This window comes from Egretta garzetta, unplaced genomic scaffold (genome assembly GCF_000687185.1).
Source record: "Egretta garzetta isolate BGI_Z169 unplaced genomic scaffold, ASM68718v1 scaffold286, whole genome shotgun sequence".
NCBI classification, from domain to species: Eukaryota; Metazoa; Chordata; class Aves; order Pelecaniformes; family Ardeidae; genus Egretta; species Egretta garzetta.
In genome coordinates this window covers 457,931-481,619 of record NW_009260078.1, presented here as the reverse complement: position 1 = coordinate 481,619, position 23,689 = coordinate 457,931, and the positions used below count along the sequence as shown (strand labels likewise).

The following is a 23,689-nucleotide window of genomic DNA, read 5'->3' as shown; positions in this document are numbered from 1 at the left end:
AGAGTGTTAATACATAAAATACCACACTACTACTGCATGTTCATGAAGATTATACAACTTACTATAAAAGTTACACTTTATTTATCTGCTTGATGGGCCAGAATGAAAGCTTGTCTGAATTCACCAAAAAGGATTCCCTTGTTTCTAGCTGACTTTGAGCCATTCCTGTAGAAGTTAAAAAAAAAATACAAAATCCAAACCAGGGTAGTGGGGCAATAGCCACAGCAAATAATGCCACTTAGAATAGTCTGGAATAAAATAATACATAATAAAATAATAATAAAACAACAGAATGAAAACAATAAAGCAACAGAATGGAAATTTAAACATTATCTTTTGACTGTCTCTGGTTTTGTGATTTATTCAAATATCATATTGCTAGTTCCAGCTTAAAAGGCAGGACATTCAAGACGTCTGTACCAACACCTGCTTCTGCTTATCCACTTTTGAGCAAGTTTGAGAGTAGATAATTCTCTTCCAAAATGACAGTATCCTTTGTAGTAGTTTATCTTCATGTTGAACTCACTTGGAATAATCCAGTCTTGCTCTACATTATGAAAGAGTCAGTGAGCAAACTTAGCAGCTCTCCAGCACAGAGAGGGGAATGTCCTACTTCTTCCTCCCATCCTCTCTGCTCCCAAGCTCAGTGCTCTTACCTCCTCCTTACCACCTGCACAGTGATTCAAAAATGCTGAAGAAAATGAACTCAAGGAGGAAAAAAACTTAAATCAAAACTTAGCAGAGTTTTCTGCCAATTTGGTGAGATAAGGAGATCGCTGGAAGGGTGTAAAAGCACCAGAGCTGGCACAGGCAAAAGAGACAGGGGGGACCTCCATGCCAGGAGCACAGAAGGGGAGAAAGGATGAAGCCATCCTTCCTTAAGATGCCAACGAGCCCTTGTACCTTGACTGTAGAACTGCTTGCGCATACAGCTGTTTCAGGAACAACTACACTGTGCTTTAAATTCATAACCTGCCTTAATCCATGCCATCTTTGCCAGATACTGCTGGAGAGGAAGAAAAAATTGTTTTGTTCTAGATACACTGGCCCACATTCATCCCATCATTCAGGAGACAAAAACGTTACAGAAAAATTGCAAGTGTTTTAGAAAGCACTTGCACGTATTTTCAAGGGTTCAGGGAGTTTTGATCATGATAGGATACAGATAGCTTAAGTGAAAAGAAATGGAAATGCTGGCAGCAGTGCATATTTGGAGGTTATAAACCCGTAGAACAGTAGGCTGCTGCATGTTGATATAGATCAGAAAATGCAATAAAAATTTGAATAGGAAAAGTTTACAATGCCTTTCAGAGAAAAAAAAAAAATCTTACAATGAGACTATTTCCCTTTTCTAAGTCTTTGGCATGTGACTTAAAATTAGGTCACACAGGACATTATAATGTTTACTGTGTAAACTACCCATTTTTTTTTTTCCTTTTCCATCACCAGTACTATTGATTTTATTATTCTGCATCAAAAATGTGAACATCTGAAATAGTTTTATAACAAATCATTAGGGTAAAGTCAGGACAATGATGAATTTCAGTTCAAACTAACAGCAAAAGCAGATTTAGATTTAAACTCAAGTTCTACTTAAAAAGATCTGCCCTAGCCCTCCAACGTCCAAACTGTATTTAATCACTCAAACAATAATCATCAAGTCTTTGGATGCCATTTCTGGGAGACAGAGCGGACAAGAAGCCTTGGCAGTCCAAGTAATGATATTGAGAAATAAGTGAAAAAAAAAAAAAAACAGGGGGGGGGGGGGGGGGGAAGTACGCCTCTGCATATTCAAAACAGTTCATTAAATAGTGTCTTTTTTTTTACCTTTTTTCTTTTCTTAAATGAGGTTGATAACAACCTAGCAAGCATACATGTGTACATTGCTAAGATTCCCCCCGAGCTCTCTTTTCTCCAGGCTAAACTACCCAGCTCGCTCAGCCTCTCCTTGCAAGAGAGATGCCCCAAGCCCTTAATCATCTTTGTGGCCCTTCACTCCAGTATGTTTACATCTGTCTTGTACTGGGAAGCCTAGCACTGGACTGGCACTCCTCCAGACTGGCCTCACCAGGGCTGAGCAGAGGGGAAGGATCACCTTCCTCGACCTGCTGGCAATGCTTCTTCTAATGCAGCCCAAGAGGCTAGTGGCCTCCTTTGCTGGAGGGGCTTCCTGCTGGCTCATGTTCAGCTTGGCATCCACCAGGAAGGACTCCCAGGTTCTTTTCTGCAAAGCTGCTTTCCAGATGGCCCCAGCATATACTGGTGCCTGTGGTTATTCCTCCCCAGGGTCAGGACCGGGCACTTCCCTTGGTTGAACCTCATGAGGTTCCTTGTCAGCCCACTTCTCCAGCCTGCTGAGGTTCCTCTGGTTGGCAGCACAACAACGCAGTGCAGCAACTCCTCACAGTTTTGTATCATCTGCCATCCTACTGAGTGTGCAGCCTCCTGTCCACTCTTCTGAGTCATTAATGAAGATGTTACTGACCCGAGTTTGGACCCCTGGGGTCCCCACCAGCGACTGGCCTCCAGCTGGACTTTGTGCTGCTGATCACAACACTCTGAGCCTGTCAGTTCAGCCCAGCCAGTTTTCAGTCCACCTCACCATCCACCTATCATCAATTTGTCTGTAATCCGTATTCAATTTGGCAAAATCTGGACCACTTAAAGTACTTAAAGAACTTGCTTAATCAATCTCTATAGTAATCAGATGTGTTCCAGACCTTAAAAACATTCTTTGAAAAAAATAAGACGTGGAAGATCTTGGCCAGGTGGAAAAGAGGAAACTGGTACCAATTTTTGCAAATGAGAAGTTCAGGGAATATTAGACAGGCAGCCAGGCCACTTCTAATATCCACAACTGTATTAGCATCGATTATTTGAAACAGCCAGTTTATAAACACCTAGATAACAAGGCAATAAGAAACAACCAACACAATAAACAAGTAAATTAAAACTATTGTAATTTTCTTCCTTGACAGATGTTATAAGGAAAGGAGCAGGTGTCATTTCTTGAACTTTAATGCACCTTCGTGGCAGCTGCATATGTTAAGTAATACGTCAAGAGCACCACAGAAGAAAACTCTACAGTTAGCAATTCATTATCAAATTAAAATGCATTTTAACTGAGGTCACCAGAGAGGTTTTGCTTCTCTCTTCAGTAATGATTTGAATGATGGAACAGAGATTATCTCACAAATTCACAAAATCCTTTAGAGGCCAAGTGTGCATGCAAAGTGACTGAATTGCCCAAAGTCAACGAGATGAAATTCAGTAAAAACAATTATGAAGTACTTGGCAGGAGAAGTCACACACACAAAAAAAACCATGAGAAAAAACAACTGCATAGGCAGATAAGAGTATAACAAATTCCGCAATGACAAATGAAGAGGCGCCAGCAATGCAAGGCTGCGGAAGGCACTGTAAGATGGCATTACAGACTCTCTCAGAAGCAGAGGAGGTAAGACATCCCAGTATATTACACTAATGACCCGGTGCTAGCAACACCCCAAAATATGGTGTCGGGCACTACCGTCGAAGAAACGCACAGAAAAAAAGAGACAGCCCAGAAGAGCATGATGAAAACAAGAGGTGTGCAATCCACCACGGCAGGGAAACTGCTTGAACTAAACTGAAAAAGAGGTAGGTAGTGACAAACACGACAACTATTTTCATGGAATTATCATACACTAATAAATCTGTCTCATTAAGTACAGAAAGAGGAAGACAGCTAAATCTACAGCCAAGAGAATGGAGGTTAGATATTAGGAAGAGGTCTCTCTGCGGGGCAGTGATAAACTAGAACAACTTGCCTGGGAGACTGCAGAATCTCCTTTATCAGAGGCGTTTAAGATCGGTAGAGGCAAAGATCTCTTAGCAGTGCTCTGGGCGTGTTTGACACTCTCTCCCAACATTTACACAACCAAAGGCCAGCAAGATGTTCAGCTAAACCAGACTGTTCTATGTGAAATGCACAGCCCAAGGTGGAAAGCCCAGTCATTGTCATCTTACCATAGCACCAAGAAACAGAAGGCAGTCACTGTGCTCCAAAATTAAGCTACTTTCAAAACAAGCCTTTTTTCCAACTTTTTCCCATTCTGTAGATTTCTTTTCTAGCATACTCAGTACAATACACAATACCTATTTTAGATTTAAAAATAACTAAATATTGAGTGGATTTAAGCCTTAAAATCTCGTGAGTATGAAGTCTCATTTGGGATTTCTCTTGCAGAGTCCATCACTTTTTGATTTACGGTACAAGGTCAACAAATTCTGCTTGGCAACGCACAGACCTTGAAACTTTCCAGCTGCAACAGATACAAGCAGACAACGTACATGTTTCTAGTGAGAATGATACACCCTAAATATTTGAACATTTGAGAGCGATATGCACAGGCTACAAGGAAAAATCCCTATGCTACAGGACAGGTTAGTGTATTTGGTGCATAAGGTGAGCACTGCAATTTAATTGATTACATCGTATTTTACTGTACTTAATAAATGAAGAGGAAAGTTGCTGACAAAACTTAAGGGGTACTTTTTCCAGATGTCTGTTGGCTGATGAAGCCACTTTTTTTTTTTTTTCCCCCCTCAAGAAAGCTTAGCCCTCATATAAACAGTATCATGAAGCAACATTCAGCAGTTCCCAGTTCTGAGCACAAAACTAAAAGCTCTGGCTGAAAGGCATTACCGGCAACGCCGGCAGCCCCAGTAACGCTGGCAGCCGCTCACAGCCAACCTGCCCTCACAGCCAGATAGAAAATTTGGACAAAAGGAAAGGCAAAATAACACTGACAGAACTATTAAAACTACTCTCGAGTCTCCTGTATTCTGAATTTTCATGCATATTACCTAATACCAAGGTTACGTGTATCTTCCTTAAGCATTTTCTTTATAATTTCCTGGGGTAAAAAAAGTCTCTGACTGGAGGCTGCTGGTTCTCACAGAGCCAGAATAAAGAGTAGGACTGAAGTCTGTGATAAAGTAACATAGACCTTGTAATTAAAAAGCAAAAGCCCTGAAGATACACGTAATCTATGTAAATGAAGACAGGAGGAGGGAAGAGGGCCAGATCAGTGCTATCAGCTGGTAGAAGCATTTGGAGCACTGGAGCTACAGTTCAACACCAAATAGTGTTAAATCCACCTCACAGAGGACCTGAGGCTGTTTCAACCACTGGCACATCAACACTTGACTTCAAGAGTATTCATATGGCCTGAAAACCATCACCTCCTTGGTCAACCACTTTGCAGTGCATGAGAGCACTGTATCTACAGTCAGTGATAAAAAAAGTTACTACTCCTGGTTCTTGAAGGCTGTATGCTACAGAAAAAAGAACTGTCAGCTAAGGTCTGTCCAAGGAAAACTTTATCGGTCAAAATCACGGAAAATTAAAAATCTTGATGATATTTGCCCAGCAGGTCAGTTAAAAGAAGTCCCTGCAATAATTATTACTTGAACCAACTTTTTCCAAAAGTTACAAGGGAGAGAAGGTGGACCCACTATTATTTTCCATACATATTATTTGGTCTAGTGAGAAAAACCTAGCTTTACCCGTAAATCCACAGCACTACACCAACAGCACTATAATTATATTTTGGCATATATCATAGGAATCTTTCAACTGATGATTATGGTTCCTGAATGTTATTTCAAGGAATGTTATTGCTCCACTAAAAATGCCTTCTACAGCTCTTATCACAAAGATTATTTCTTAAGCAAGCTTCCTTCTAAAATAAAAAAATTAAATAATGGAACTAGACATGCAGATTAATGTAATGGCTCTGTACTCCAAGATCAAGGAAGCGTGCATGAAATATCTCTTTTCTACCCGCATATTACATGAACCATGGTGTCCTAATCAATGAACTGTCTTCATAAAATGGATATGCTATTCTTTTCCAATAATCAAGCATCTGGTTGAAAAGCATTAAACTTTCTTTAATTTAAAGTAGTTAAAGGAGATGGAAATCACTGAATCCTTCAGATTAATTAGACAAAGATATGAGAAGTCACATAAAAAGAAGTTATGTGGAAACTGGTGTTACATTTCATTATGTTCAGCCACTTGAAATCTTATCTGATGATCACTCTTACTAATGTAAGTAATTGCTTTTTAATATTATTTAATGCCCCAGGCAAAAAATGATCCTAGTAAATAATTACCTGCTGGAATTAGTCACCATTGGTGACAAGGCAGTTCTTAGATATGACAGCTACATCTCCACCTACGCAGGACTAAAGGGCAGGACTTCCAACCCTAAACCCATGAGCTGCTAATTGTATCAGCTATACCCCCAGCATTCACTGCCATAAACAGCACCTACACCCTGACACGGTGCAGAGGAAGGCTGTAGCAGCCACTTACTACTAGATTAGATCAGCAATGGATTTGGCAAGAGGCTTTCCTGAGCACCGAACTAGTTTCTATCTGTTATCCCACTCTCTGCCTTAATTCTCTATTTCCTGCCCCAAGTGAATAAAAATCATTTGGGGGGGGTGTGGGGTGTGGGTGGTGGTGTTTATTGGTTTTTATTGTGCCCCCCATCACCTTTCCCCACCTGTTGGACTGCTGGTCTTTTTGTCCAGCACAGCAGATTTTCCTGGGAGCAACGCTAGCATAACTTTATTCTCACCAGCTAGAGAGCTATAAAACCCAGAAGAGGTGGCTACAAAGAGCAATTCAATGCCCAGAATACACGACTGGCAATGAAACTAAAGATGCCAGTATCTCAATGCTTTTGGCTTGTTCAAGAGAAGACAGGGAGATGGCTGGAGTATCACTACGAGAGCATGGATGAATAAAGACTCTTCTTCAGTTTGATAGAAAAAAAATCATATAGAATCATGGAATTGTTTAGGTTGGAAAAGACCTTTAAGATCATCAAGTCCAACTGTTAACCGAACCCTGCCATCCCACCACTAAACCATGTCCCTAAGTACCTCACCTGCTCATCTTTCAAGTACCCCCAGGGATGGGGACCTGAAGTCTGCCAAATTCAGACTAGTAAGATGGCAACTTTTTCTCCATCTAGTAAGATTAATGAACCGAATATAAGAAGACTCTTTTGGTGTACCATGAGTTGTACACTCAATGCACAATGTGGTGAGATTCACCGGCCAGTCTTAACCAGTAACTGACCAGATGCTTATAATGGTCTCCTGCAGTGTCAGCATTCATGAAAGTAGTATTATTCACGTGTGTATTTTAAATGAACACCCCACATATACTAAAGCATGCATTTGTACACACCTCAGCAAAAGCTTCTGAATCCTTTGCTCTCTATTTACATTTCAGTATTGAGTACAATACATACTTCAGATCTGTCAAATGGCTTATGAAGCCTATAGTGAAAATACAGCAAAGGCTGAAGGGAAAATACACTCCCAAATTGCAGCAGCTCCGGCACTACTGCAACCATCCAGCTTTCTGTGTCTCCAAGTCCCGAGTCCCTCTCCATCTCACAGACGCACCTCAGAGGACCAAACGGTCTCTTAGACACAGACAGGGTGTTTTGAACAGCCAACCTCTGTATTTAGCCACAAAATCCTTATATTTCAATCCCCCATGGAGGCAGAAGGAGCCATCGGGGAATGCAAAGCACTCTTGAGTTTTCCTCAAGCACGTACAGGTCTGGAACGACCAATACTCTGAGTCCAAGATCTGACACAGACCTTACAAAACGCATGCACCCCAATCAAATATTACTGTCAGTACCTGCTGGGTACAACCACTTGCAGGCAAGGTTTGGCACAGTAGTTACTCTGAAGTCACACACTACTACTTCTCTTTCACATGCTAATTAAAAAATTGTGATCTACTTTTTTTAATTAAATTTCCATTTAAATAGTAATCTTTATAATATCCTTTATTTTCCTATTAATAGCACCCTTCAATTCCTAACAGCAGCAGCGAGTAGGAAAAATTACCTATTTGATTCTCAGTGTTGCCATTGCTTATTAAAGAAGTCACACAGTTCCTGCACAGAAATGTCATTATTAAGGTTTTTAAAACAAAGATACAAAGGTATTTCATGTTGAAAACAGGTAATTTGGTTTCATACAAAAGCATAATGACTTATGGAAAATGGTGGTTGCCTTTTACCAAGCTCGAATTTCTAGTGATCCCAAAAGACATACGCTAATCGGCAATCCTAACATGGAACCATCTCTCTCTGGACATTTCAACTTATGCAATGTTTCACCTTCTTTCTATCGCGAATCCTGTTAAATCAAAACCTTTATAACAACCAGTGGCCTTCTCTACTTGAAATCCACTGTATCTGGAGAAAACTCCATGAGCTATCAAAAGTATCAGTGAAAACTCTTGTCATGATCTTGGTCATCCACATAATGATTACTTTTCTAGTTGAAATTAAGTAACTTCCAAAGCAATGCAACATTGCTGCTGCTTTAAAATTGATAGGCTTTATGAAAACGTAGAAGAAAATTTGTCAGATCCTCGCTGGGCACTGGGCCAATTCAGCTACACCTACACCACTTCAGCTGTTAGAGGCTCCCGATTTTTTTTCTGCCAGCAAGCCTCAAGCAATCTCTAGACTGATAAGATCAAAAGAAACACTAGTATGTGTTATTAAACAAGAGATTATATAGATTCATGTTAACGCACTGTTGTTTGATCACAATTAAATGATTACAGTTGGCAAACGTAGAAGGTACCTGAGCCAAGACGGGGAGCACCTGTCAGTCTCAGAAGAGTATGGAAGAATAAAAAGAAAGTTGATTTTCTAGTTCCCAAATTCCACACACACACACACATATATATAGTTAAACACTTCAGCACTCTACATTTGTTTTCTCAAAAAACAGTTGTCAAGTCTCTCCCTCCATTTTTCATGTTATTTTAACCACAGCACACAAAGCTACAACATACCATAGCGGAGCCACGGAAGAGCCTTTTTTAAAGCTCTTGACAAGAGTCCACTGCCTTCAAGGACACACAACGCTTGAGAGACTGAAGGATAAAAAAAGTAACTGACAAATGAAACAGCATCACCTTGATATTGCACCTTCCTAAAAGAGTGAAGAGCTATTTTATAGCATTTGGTATTGGAAGAGCTGATCCGAGCTCATTTCTCAAACCAAACCACCCTTTGAAACACCACTGGCAGGTGGCTCCAACACTGAGCAATGGGGACGGACACACCTCCAGTCCTGCTCTGTATCTCCTGGTACTCCCAGGTCTCCAAGTCACATCCCAGGCTATAAAGCATAAACCCTCAATTACCAGCTGTGAAAACATCATCCTGTTAGGCTGCCACACAGCCACCTTCCCATTACAAATAGTATTGAACTAGGAAAAAAGTGTGCACACAAAAATACACACACAGAGAAAGTAAGCACAATACCTTAAGGACCACAGAGACATCAAGTTATTTGGGAGGGTTGCTCTTTCCTGAATTTAAAAAAAAAAGGCGTTTTTCTTAGTAATAATTACAAGAGGAAGAAAAGAGCAAGAGGAAACTACAGCCAACATATCACACGAACAAGAAGCTGCCTTCCTGAAACAAAATACTTGTAATGAATCACAACAAATATTCTAAATGTTAAAACTTTTAAAAAATAAAGTCTTTTTTTTTTTTTTCCATATTGTAAGGTGCATTTAAATTAAGCAAATGTATTTTTTTTTTCCCTGCGCAGCTGGTTGGATAACACTATGGACTCAATTGGTTGCTACAGAGACATGTGGAGCATCGCAGGCATAACCTATGCTTAAAGGGGATAAATAGAATTGAAAGACGTGATGCTTCGTTGAAGACAGCTCACTTTTAAGTTATTGCTACTCAGTAGTAGGACTAAAATGAAATGCCCCCAAATTAACTGAAGTCAATGGCACATCTCCACTGACCACCAAGACGCTGCTTCAGAATCAAGGAGGGGGCGGGGGGGGGTGGTAAGTATCATCTTTATATTCTGAAAATAACATTTACATCTATCTTCTTCAACACAAGCAGCTTTTTTTCCTCATTTTGCATTTACAAGCAGGGGGGAAAAAAAGCATAAAGGCTAGAGGTTGGTGTGGTTCATTAGGAGGATCATGCTCAGTGCTTCTGCATCACATTCCCACCCGGGGGCTGTGTCCTGCTCACAGCGGCACGCGCCCTCACACAACCAAGCACCCTTCTCCTAACACTGTACCTCGATACATGGCATCGGTACATTCAAAAATTAACAGAAACACCACCAAATGGATTGCTGTTGAAAGGTTACACTTGGATTCTGACCAAGAATGGGAAAATGAACAGGTTCAGCGATCAGTCCCTACAAGAGCCAATTTTTGCCATGAGACATGGTAAATTCTTGGTTTACACACCACAAGAAGCGTATTAAACATGACACTGCCATATTTTCAGTTCATTTCCCATTTCCTGACATAGCTCAGCTTTAAGTCCCCCAGCCACAACTCAGACAGTTGGAGGTTCGGGGGCTTTTTTGTTTTCTAGATTTGTTTTGGTTTTGGAGGCCTCCTGAGAAAATCAGCATGCCCTCAGCAGGGCAAGTCTTGCCAAATTACGCCTGCCTGGGTGGACGCGCACTTCGATGACTTTTGAAACCTTGATTTTCACTACTGTGTTTTAAGAGAATAACTAACAGCCATTCAACAGATTTTATAGTTAATTTCTAATTACTGTATTTGCAGTTACTTTGACTGTAGTCCCAGTTTTCATGAAGAAAATTTCTCTGCAAGTTTTTGAAAGTCAGGAGTTTGACCAATGAAAACTTTTCATGTGAAAAAACAAGCACAGATCAAAAAGAAATGCTCTATCTTAAAAGGCTTCCTTTTGCTTGTGAATGAGAGCGCCTTCTTAGGTAGAGCTTTTCAAAGCCGGGAATACAGAAAATTCTCCATGAAACAAATCCAAACCATTTATCAGCCAGTAAAAGCGTATGTCCAGCTCTGTTTAAACACCCAGGTTGTCTCTGTCTAAGAACCAGGAGTAAAACAGACGTGCAGTAAGGCAGGACACAAGAACAACCCAATACCTTCCCGCTATGAGAGTGATTAGACATGAAGCGGAGTCACGCGGTCACTTGTAATCCTTCACGGTGCTCAGGCACTCGGAAAATGAAATAGTTCAAGTTTCTCTGCCTTTCAGATACAAACAGTCCCTAGCTTGTACAAGGCTAATTGCGGTAATGACTGGTGCAGGCACCTAGGGTATTTGATCAAATTCTTCAGAGATCTATTAAAAAACAAAATAAAACCCCTTCCCCTTCCCAACAAAGGGTGTTCTGAAACTACAGAATGAAGTAAAAATTAGGGGAGTATGTTCTTGACCAATACCTCACCAAAAATACTGTGTACAAAGAGAATTAATATAGTTCATGTTTTAATATGCAATATCCTTAAGAAGAACAAGCTTCATGAGAGTGAAAATGAATATATAAACATATATATGTGTGTGTGTGTGTATATGGACATATGAGAAACAGTCCACAAAGATGATCAAGGGCCTGGAGGAGGGGCTGAGATAACTGGGGTTGTTTAGTCTGGAGAAGAGAAGACCCAAGGGGGATCTAGGCAATGTGTATAAATAAATTCCTGGAAGAAGGAACTAAGACAACTAAGTTGAACTCTTCTCAGTGGCACCCAGTGACACAGAAGGCAGCAATGGGCACAAGCAGAAATACATGAAATTCTGTTTAAGAAATAACTTTCTTTTGAGAGTGGTCAGGCCCAGTGAAGCCTCCATCCTTGGAGATACTCAAAACTCAACTGGACAAAGCCCTGAGCAACCTGCTCTGGTGGCCCGTGCTTTGATGAGGGAGGTCAGACCAGTTGATCTCGCAAGGTGACTTCCAACCTCAACTCTTCTGTGAGCTGGTCAAGTACTAGATACTGGCATAGCCCATCAAACTGCACTTACATACAGACTCCATACAGAACTACACTGTACTGACTACATGATGAAAAGAAGCATTTTTTCCCCGGGCATAGCCCATCAAACTGCACTTACATACAGACCTACACTGTACTGACTACATAATGAAAAGAAGCATTTTTTCCCCATGTTTATTAAAAAGATGCATCTGTTTGCCTAGTGAGTTTTCTAAATCTAGGATAAATTACCACACATTAGAGAGAAAAATGTCCAATTGCTTGGAACAAAGAACATCGCATAATGTAACAAATCTAGATATACATTATGCTGTGAATGCAATGATAAATAGCTTAGGCAGTGCCAAAGTAATACAATTGCAATTCAGTCATGTAGATGTTGGAGTAAAATTTAGAATGCAAACAGATTTCAAAAGTTGATTTGCACTCCTGAACAATAACTTGATCTCGTATTCATTACTGGTTTTACAGATACAAATATTCCCAGTAACTTCCAGTGAGTAAAATATCTCAGTGATTATCCCGCATAGACTGTGTGGTCTGCACCTATCTGCTTCTGTTCAAATGGCTTTGACAAAAATAATGTAGATACTCTTCCCTGCATCTATAATTAAGGTTGATTTTGTGTCAGGTTGTTTTTGGTTGGAGTGTTTTGGTATTTCTGTAGGGATTTAGCAGCTATTTCATCTTTCCCTGCTTACAACTCTTTGAGCATAATATAACTTTTCAGAGTATTTACAACCAAAGAATGAATATAAGTGAATGTAATTAAAAGTGCAACAATATCAAATCACTGAGCTTATCTAATTTTCATTCAATTCCCAAATCTAATTTGTAAGCATCAAGGCTAATCTTTATTCCTGGCTTTATCACCCTTTGCATGAGTTATTTAGTTGCCTTGCCTCATTTTCCCTTTCCTTCAGCATTCAAGGTTCTCTTATCAGTGTGATTTCAACTATAAATTTCCTGTACTTAAAATGTCCAGTTCTGGACAACTGCAACTTTTCTCTGGTGTTGTTTTCACCACCCTCAAGCTGCACAAATGTGTTCCTAACCTGACTTTGACCAGTGTAGATTTTTATCAGGAAATAATATTACCTCAAAAACTTGAAGCTGAAAAGTCTGTTTAATACAAAATCTGTTCTTGCCAGCTTTCTCTCATTAGCTGAAGTGACCCTCATTTCCTAATCCCAGAAATCAAAAAAACCCGACAATTAGTTTCCTCTTCCTGACCACATTAGTTTGCACGCTAATCTGACATAGGCAAGGACACTACATTTTTAACTATTAACTCCAGGCAAATTAACAAACTTACACAGAATAAAATATTCCTATGTTTTTGAGTTTCATTTCCTAAAGAAATGAGAGTTCTTTGTCAGTCACCTACACCTCTAGAACTCAGAGCCTGGTTTCAACCAAATGCAGCAAAGCTACACATCTCAGAGAATTACATTAGAATCATAGAATCATTTAGGTTGGAAAAGACTTTAAAGATCATCAAGTTGAACCATTAACCTAACCCTGCCATCCCAACACTAAACCATGTCCCTAAGCAAGGGACATTCCTGCAAGATCCATTGAAATCAGCAGCTGGGTGGTGGAGAGAAGCCAAAATTAGTGCCCCCACCACCAGAACTTTCTGACTGCACATAGAAACCATCTCCTCTCTTTGGTCTGTTATTTTTCAATAAAATCACTGCAAACAGTTACTTTTAACATGTATGGTGGACATGCAGCTTAATTTTGAGGAAAAAACAGACAAAATTAAATTATGTCAAATACCATGCCATGGTTCTGAATACAATACCAAACCTACACACACACTGTGAAGAAACTTTAAATGATAAGAAAAATATACTTTTCCATTTGTTCTACACATAACTCCAACTTTATCCTAAATGATGCCTGGAATAGCTTTAAAATACATGACATACAAGGACTAAACTTTTTCATGTTTCTTTAAATTCACCATGTCATATCAGAGTAAAATACTTCTGAAATAGCTGAAACAGGCCCATTGAATTGAATTTGGGCTCCCAAAATGCTATATAGGGCTTTGTTCTTGCTGGTTTAAATATTCATTCACTTCAGAACTACAAACAACCTGCAAAATTGCCATCGTTTTAAATTTTCAGAAATTTATATACATATATACGTTTATTGCTAATATAACCTACAGGGTCCAGGATTTTCATAGGCAACACAGGCAAGAGTTTTATATTATACCACTGGACCGTACTGAACCAAATTTAAAAATCTACACTTCCAACCTATATTTAAAGTCCAAGATTGTGTAAGATTGTGTCCCTGTGATACTACTACCAGCTGAGGAGTTCTTCACGACAGCTACACATTTTGTTTTGCAGGTTTGCTCATCGCTGGGTCACATCTCAGTTCAGCCTGAAGCTTCATGAATTACTTTCAGACATCAACTTATAGTCACTGCTCCTCCTCTCCAGCACCTTTTTTTTTGCTGATTACTGCCATGTGTCATCTGCTGGCACAGAGATGCCCAGAAAAACAATCATAGACCTGATTCTTCAGAAAGTAACTATTTCCCCCTCCCAAGGACTGCAGGAGCAGGCAGCTGGCATTCACGCCTGCCGAAATCAGCTTAAGCCATAGGGCGATCAAATCGTAGCGTGTTACACACTGCAAACTCCTATACAACGCAGTCAATTCAACCAGCACGGTTTGAACCTCCCATCATCATAACTTTGATGAAGAAATGTGAAGTAGTTGTGAACTGTTCTAACTGGGGTGCATTGAAAATGCAGAATTAGAAACGTACTTGAAATAGAACATTGCAAATGGAAACTACAAAAACACTAACAGCTCTAAATATTAAATCCATATGTAAGCTGAAATTTAAACCTGGTTACTTATCCTACAAGAACATTACAAATGTAGTAAATACTACAATAACAATAAATTTTCTTAGTAGTCTGTGCGGATGTCTCATATTAGACTTCTGAACATAACTCCTTAGCTCATGTTATGGATATCATCCAAGATTTCATCTCTACCATGAGGATTTCTGCTTGCCTCTTTTTCTTCCAGAGCTCATAATCACTGAAGAATTACAAGGTTTGATATTACCTTAGTATCCAAAAAGGAACTGCAAGGGATATTTGTCTTTAAAAGTTTACAGGTGTTGAAATAATGTCCTTGCTGCAAAGCACATGTACTGAAATGATATTCCAAGCGTAATATTCTGGGCAAGGCAGCATCGTGAAAGCCACTGTATCCAGTAATCATTCATACTAGTGCAAATTATAAACAGTATCAGAACACAATGGAATTCTGGTAAGCATTCAAAACTAGTAAAGGGACGGGTTTAAAGGAGTAGAAATAAATAATGTATTTTCATAATTCAGAAATAAACAGCATGGGTTTTCCACTAGTAGAACTGCCTAAGTATTAACTTAAGTGGTGTATTTGATAATTAGGCTAAGTTAGATGGACAAATTTTAAAATTACTAGAAATTATAGCGTGCCTAGACTTCCTGTAAGCTAGTTATAACAGAAAAATAACTATTTTTCAGCCTCCAAAATTTCCTGACCCACATGCCCAAGCCCAAAGCCTTCCCCTCTGTTCTGCTGGTGAAAGAGCAGGCAGGGGCTTGAAGGAGCTGAGGAAGCCAATGCTGCAGCCGGGAGAAATACGCATTACAGAACGCGCTCCAGAACTATGGGTTTCTTTTCTTAGAAATTATGTACGACTAGCAGACACCTACCACATTTTTTTCTTATAAATACACATACAGTGGCATTTGGATGTTTACCAACTGAAGAAAAAATATTTAAAATTGATGATCATTATTTACGTTTATGCATAAATCCTGGCATCTTGCATATATTGTCATTTACCATCAGTATTTCTGTATCTTCCCACCACTCTGGCAGAGTTTTCAGTAACACTGTGAACTACGTGCACTTCTTTGCAAGTAAGAGCCCCCTTGAGAAGGTGAGGGGGAAATAGCATGGTAAGTTAAAACGCTTCTCACGTTTCCCAAGATTGGAGCCTCCACAACGTACAGCCGACACTACTTGTCATCATAAGATACAGTTAACTCCTTGGGGTAACGAGGGCTCTTAGCAATTAACATTTTACATGAGCATGCTAGGGAAGACATATAATTAGACTTATTCAGAAGGGGGTGAAAGCAGAGATCGTGTTATCTGTTGAATGAAGGAGTTCATGCTGCGATGGAATTACTTCACTGAAAAGTGAAGCTTCCCGAGAAGGCACAGGTACTTCTGTGTCACAGGAAAGGAAGGACTTAGCAACTTAAAGAAGTTCTCACCACAGATGTCCACTCCATCCTGGTGCTGAAAGTTTTGCCTTGCAGCAGCAAAGCAGCTCATGCAAGCACTCAGCATCTGCTTCACTGTGGTGAGCCAGAGGTAAGGGACTCAGGCTGCTGGTGATAGCTGGGCAAGGTAAAGCAACTCGTTTGGCTTTGAAGACCCCCTCATTTGGTCCTTTTAACCAATTCCTGCGTGGAGACTGAGTGGAAAGAGGAGATGCTAACCAGAAGCTAGAAGCAGTGCTATTCTAAACCATTCTAGTTAGACTCAGAGTGCCTTTCCCTAAGTTTTTATTAAGCTCTAAGATTCTTAGACCTAATAAAGAGAAGCTCAAATCTGAAATGGAAATAAGTGGAAAATAACACTGTTTTACTGAAATACTTGTTAATGTACTTCTGTTTAGATTATACAGCAAAGGCTCGCACACCAGGAATCACGACTTTTTATTCTATTACACCAACTTCATTACAACTTAATTAGCATAAACTGTTTACATTACATTATACTCCTCTTTCTCTTGGCAGTTTTAAAGTTGTCTTGTTTGCTTTACCAACTATCATTTAAATGGTAGAGGATCTGCCACCCACTTCTTAACACACATTACAGGTTCAAGAAAAAAGCCTTGGTGCTAGCAGAAAATAGTACAGAGAAGCCAGATTAATTTCCATTCTTTCTGCTACTGTTACTCCTACTACAACATAGAAAAAATAATATTAAAACAACAAAAGTAATGTGAAACAAGGTTAATATAAGATTATGCCTTTTGGTGATTGTTTAAATATTCTCTTACATTTTTAAAAGCTGGTACAGATGTTTGTTAATACCTAGAGGCATTACTGTGTTGCTAATACCACAGCAATATCCCAATTCTTACTGCACAGAACACGACATTTCAAAATCGGTATGTAGCAAAATGACTAAAATCATCACAATTTCCTTAATATTACACCGCCGCCCTATTCTGCTCTGCACCTTCTTGGTTGCTCTGCTCCTCCAGCTCCTTCACCCTTCGCCCTTTGTGGGGAAGGTGGGAGGGCTGCCTGCTCCCACCACCTCCCAGCCAGGAGCTGGGAAGGGAAGAGCCGCCACAGGAGCCGTCCCAGGCCCTCAAATGACATCTTTCATGGCAGCCAGCATGGAGGGTGAAGTCATACAGTGGGATCAGACCAGTGGGAAGAGGTGGAGAGGGGAGGCAGGGGAAGGGACAGAGACTGTGGTCTACCTGGTCTACCCAAATCTTAGCAGCCTGTTTCTGGAGATCTTCAAAAGTAGGGTGATACCTGATGGCACTACGATTTTTTTTTTACTTTTTTAAAATATAAAATAGGATAAATTCAAATAATATCACTTACAAGTGTATATAAAACAACTCAAAGAAAGAACTGTGACATTGTTAGAGTTCACAAAACCTCTTTAAAAGCTTATAACTATGAGCTGGTTATCAAGTTCTAAAATAATTAATTTGCAAAGATTATATTGATTTAGGAAAATCAATTGCTACCGTTGAAATTAATTAAAAGCTGATTTTCTAATCCATTGATACAACTGCAGACAGTACCCACTACAAAGAGTGTGATGTTGTCCCCCCAAAATTATCTACTGGGAACAAGAAAAAGTTATTACGGAGAGATTAGCTGCTTTTATAACTGCCCATACAATCAATCATGCAGCTAAATTTAATGAGCTCTTGACATTATTGCAGTGTCTCAATGCTTAGTACACAGTTGTTTCAAACCTCTGGACACATACCAGAAACCTACCAAAAAATTCCAAGTTTCTTCTAGCACTTCGAGCCATGAGCAGCATGTTTCTGCAGGAGAACACTGTGGGAAACTGTGTCAAAGGCTTTACCGAAGACAGCTGAGACAAATCATACTACTAAAAAGTAAAGGCTCTCACCAGAATAAACTTAAAAATTTAAAAAATACAATGAATTAGAGAGAGCTGACCTTTTGACAGCACGTTTAATGGACAGGATGCACAAACTCGGGAAACATCATCAATAATGTCCATTGGGCCATAATAAACAGATGAGATTTGAGGGTCGCACTCCATCTGCAGTAAGGGTTGTTTCCTGAAGGAGGCAACCCCTTCATGAGCTGGGTAAAATCACCTCTCCTTCACCAGGCTGAGCTTACACCCCATTGCCTGCACACATCCGTACTGAAGCTGTCCAATGAGTTTGGGATGCCAGCCTCTTAACCTGGGACACAACTACCGAATTCACACTACTTCTGACTTTTTTCACCGGGTCCGAAATGATGGTACGTTCATCCAGATAATCACTTAGAACCTGGTAAGGTGTTGGATAAATAACAGGATTTTGCTATAAGGGATCAGGAAGCTGAGTGCCTGACAGGTCACTGAGCTGGCTTCTAAGAAGAGGAAGATATTTTCACAAGGCTGTGCAGTGGCAGATGGAGGAGAATCCTGGGTTACCTTGAAAAACATCTGACCAAATTTAGAAGAGCTTTGCACTGTTGAGAAAACTAAAAAGAGCGGGCCAGCATCCTCTGGGTCAGTCAGTATCTCTTAAGACCATCAAAGAATAAAGCAAGAAAGCTGAGACAGAGCAGAACTCCTGGCAGCCAAGTAACCAAGCAGAGCAGTCTTCTTGCCAAATCAGTTGTCAAACTTTCAGTTCAGCTAAAGATGCCTCAAAAAGATGTACATCAGTCATCACTCTGCACACATGCAAAATCAGAAATGCAATTTAAAATTCTCAATTTTCACTCGAAAAACTCAACCATGGAACTCGCTTCTGCAGAGGCACCTGCTCCTGAAGAAACATAAAACCAGACGCCTTCAAACGCATCAAGCCTGGGCTGCCTACGATCTGCAGAGATGGTCTTGTCTGGTAACGAAAATGACTATTGTAACTGGAATGTGAGGCTTAGCACAAAGAACCATCTAATGTTTTTCATTACTTTATGAAAATGATGTAAATTACTGCATGACAGGTAATTCACCTCCTCTAACGTTAGCCAAGGAGCTAGGGATTTACTTTAAGCTCTCTTTAATTTAGGCTCTCTCTACTTAGTAAGGAGAGATTCAGTAAGCACCCCCCTCCAGACAATAAAATAACTAGCCTAGACAAGAAGACCTTCAAGCAGCTAAAGCCAAGTGAGAAGCCTCCTCTTTCTTGCAGCAGCACCTCTCTCAACTCACATCTTTACCAGCCTAAACCACACAGCCATCAAGTACTGTATCATCACTTTCTCAAATGTTTGTACATACATTCAACTGATGACTGGATTTGGTGTTAAGGAAACTACATCACCACAAACAAGATGTTTTAACAAAATTTTGAACTGCTATTAATTATGAATTTTTGACCTGTATTTCACACTTGATTTTGCTGCAGAACCACAGCTAAAACTGAGTAGAACTACCAGGTCTACGCCATCAGAGCATGTAGTACAGCACGGCATGAATAAGTTCAACTCTTTTCCAATATACAAGTTCTAAATTTCAATACAGCATGTGACAATAATTATCCCATGAGAACAACTTACATCTGAAAAATGTCTTACTCCACTAAAAACTTAGAAAAAAGTATTTTTAAAATGTATTTTTAAGTTTATGGAAAAATAAAGTAAGTTATAAAAACGTAAAGGCTTATCATAGGTATGACCTTTAACTAGAGGAGAAAAACAGATTAAACACTTTCATTAATGAAACATCTGCATTTAATACAGTTGATTACTCCTCTAAAAGACATCATCAATTATATTCTTCCTGTAAAATTAATGTCATAGATCTGAATCTTCAAAAACATCATACTTTTGTGTTATGAGATTTTTTTCCCCTCCCTAATATTGCATACAAGTAACTCTCAGCATTGAATTAGTCCTAAATGTCACCAGAGTCCACCTCACCTTAGCGTGCCTGGTGAGCTACAACACAAGTACTCACATTTGAAAGCCCTGTTTGGTTTGGTTGACAGCAAAGGATGAAAAAGCTCTAGTCAAGTGCAATAACTCTGCAAAGGCTTCTCGTGGTAAGGAGACAAACCTGAAGGAAAGCACATCATGAAATCGCTCGATATGCTGAACTGTTTAAAACGTCTTAACACAAACACCTTCAAATACAACACCAAAGTGCTCAACCAATTGCTTTATGCTTTCCAGAACACATCTGCTGTCCTTTTGAACCATCTCATTAAGTACTGCTCTCATTTAAGCACAAAGACACCAAGCTTCATCTAGCGAGGATTAGAGGGCTCCACACATCGCTTTCTTAGGAAACATAATTTGATTCTGTATCTTCTGCATCTACAGCCCACAAATGGCGCAGAAGACCAAATGATTTGGTGATGTGCCAGCAATTAAAGGCCTTTTTGATTACAGAACAGGCGCTTCAAAAAGCAGTACAGCAAGAGGTGAAAGGCACCCATAGCTGGTCATGAAATGTTTGCTCCATTAAACTGATTCAACTTTTCCAAATCGCCACTGAGAAATTCCAAATTTCCCAAAGCGAGGTGTGTGAATAGATGAACTGCCAGCTAATGAAGTAAAATGGCATTCAAAATGGGATTATACTGAGAAAATACTATTTAAACTTCAAAGATGACAGATTATTAGAATATAAATGAAACCAACCAAACGTCCATGGGCACAGGGGTGACCAGCTGAAAACACCTTTTCACGTATCAGCTACTCCTAGACAGTCTCTGCAAAACCAGTATTAGGAACAATTGTGGGGCCAGTCCCCTACTCCATCAAAATATGTTCTCTGTGTTAGTTGTACTCACCAGCGTAAACAAGCTATAAGAACATCTAACTGCAATGCAACAACCTAGAATCCTCTCTTTCCAACCATAAGTTTAGCATTTTTATAGCATTAACCCTGAAAAAAAGAGCTGAACAAAATGTCACTGCTCACTACGCTATTATATCAATGGGTTAACAAATTAAAGTCCAGAAAAATTTAAACTCAAGGTAAAATGTCTTTCCTGCGAATTGCAGCAATGTCATTGAACTGCTTTTAGTTTCAATCCTGTCATTACTGGAAACTCTTTTAAAAACTCAGCACTTTTGGCCTAATTATATTTCTGGCCTGTTTCCTCAACACTCTCAAAAGACTTTCCTGTAAAACAGCTGAAGTGCACATCCTACTCTATAAAATGCCAGGGTGCATAATATCGGGGTATACATCACATACAGATGATGTGATTTTTTTCTTTCCCAATAGGGCATGTAAGAATAAATCAAACAACCCAAAAAAGAACCCAGCAAATCTTACTGAAAGTATCCTGGAACAAAAAACTTCTTTCTGCTAACTTAATAACAGGCACCTGACATAAAGATAACATTATAGATACCTCACCAAATTTCATTGTTCCATATTTAAGGGAATGCTTTAACAAATACTCCTGAAATCTTTGAGTAATCTGTTATACCACAACTTCGAAGTATTTCAGAGATTTTACTCCTTTCTCTGAAATCCAAGGAAGTAAAAAAAAGATTACATCTTTATTTTGTGTCCTTAATAGCAACCACAACAACCCACCACCCCCCAGCACCACAACCACCTGCACTTAGGTTTTTTGCACAGGCAAAAGACTATCAGCGTGAGTCCAAGAGCTCCTTATTTTCTATCAGCCAGCAAGAGCGGATCAGTGTGAGCAGAAGTCTAACCTTACCATTTAGAATAGGCTTATTAAAAAGCTGAAGAGAGAGTTTTGTTGTCATTGTTGTTTTTACTTTCTTTTCAGAATCTCTTGCCTGCCTTACTACCTTCTAACACTGTTACAATTATTATTAAATTACTTCTTAGCATCAGCTCGTAGAGACATAAAGTCTTCAAGCTTACAATCACCTGTATCTACACATCACTTCCTACTTTGCAAAAGGTATTTCCAGCTAAGAGCAACCTCTTCTTTTGGGAACCCAGAAAAAAATATGTGGTATTCCCTCCATAGGCTCTCACAGTCATTAATGACTAAAATTATTCCTTAGCTGGACCAATTTCCTTTTCACAGTGTCCAAGTTCAGGTGGTAGTTAAATAGAAACAGCTTTGTTAACCCACACCCATTAAAAGCAGTGAAATAAAGCATGTGCAAAACATGAAAAAGAAAAAAATCAGATAGAGAAGATCCCCAAACACACTCCTTATCCAGGAAGTATTTCAACAACGGAAAACAAAAGGAGGTCAGGAGCAGAAGAATATTCAGGGATTCAAATCTGAACCTAAAGACAAACCAAACTATGTGCAGCATCCTTGCAGGCTGCTCACAAATCACTGGCCTCAAAATTAAATACAGGAAACAGGAAATGCTGCCTGACACCCCCCATATTTGTCATTATTTACACTATTGCCACTATCTGCAAGGTATGGTTGACCTCACATGGACCTTAATGTTCATGGACCGCAGGGAATCGTTACCAAACTGAAAACAACGGAGACAAAGGCAGAGCGGAGCAGAGCAGGCAGCACAGCTGAAATTCAGAGGAACGGATCAGGTAACACGTATCTCAGCAAGTATACATGGATGAAAAACACAGACTGATAGTTTCAGCTATCAAATTACAGGGAAAAAACCACTTGAAGAAATACAATGCCATTATACACAGAGTTTTAATCTGGACAATACTTTAACAGATTAGTCATGGTACAGATACTTGCCTGGAAGTTTGAAAGAAAGTGTAATAGTTTGGGTGAACAAAAATGAACTATTGTGCTCACATAAGTCTCTTTTTAATTAACATCTTGCAAATAATACTTTAAGATTCTTTATTCATACAATCAAAATGATCCTATCATAATAACAGATAAAAATAATTTCCATTAGAGGCATTAATGTTTTTAATATTTTAGATTACTTACTCGGCATCAATTACAGCCCCCTTTGAGAACAAGAGAAAGATTGAAAGAAACTCAACATACTGTTAAGAGGAGCACATAAGACCTGGATATATTCTCTTTGCTAAAAAGATACTGTCAGTAGATACACCAAGGGATTCAAGCTGAGAGGAGGCATAAAGTAAAAGCACCAGCCATAAACTTTCAGTGGGGGGTTAGAAAACAACTTCCTTCCCAGCAGTGGGAAGTACTCAACTTTACCAATGGGTGCATCCAATTTCTGCAGTGACTAGGGCTTGACCAGTGAAAAGAAAAATGTCTGGTCTTTGCTGTTACAAAGACAGTTTAAATGTAAATCAAGAGGAAAATAACATGCTATTCTTTCAGTTCATAAGCCTGCGCCTTCAAAGTGTTTTCTCCTGTCATACTTCATGTGCATCCACGTGCAATATTAGGTTGCTTGGTTTTTTTCTGAACATCAGAACACCACTTCTGTGAACAAACAGGTATCTTCAGACCAACCACCATAGTTTACCATTTCAACCGTAGTAATGACAAAGCTTTCAAGTAGGAGACAGCCAGGTGAGTTCAGAATACACTCATAATCACAGAATCATTTAGGTTGGAAAAGACCTTTAAGATCATCAAGTCCAACTGTTAACCTAACCCTGCCATCCCACCACTAAACCATGTCCCTAAGCACCTCTTCTGACCAC

General features: G+C 39.5%; 1 protein-coding gene across 1 annotated transcript in view; it reads right to left on the bottom strand.

The window, feature by feature from the left end:
• The window catches only part of TMEM135 (transmembrane protein 135), a 183,714-nt gene that overhangs the window by 77,087 nt on the left and 82,938 nt on the right, over positions 1-23,689 (bottom strand). The gene's annotated exons all lie outside the window — the stretch shown is intronic.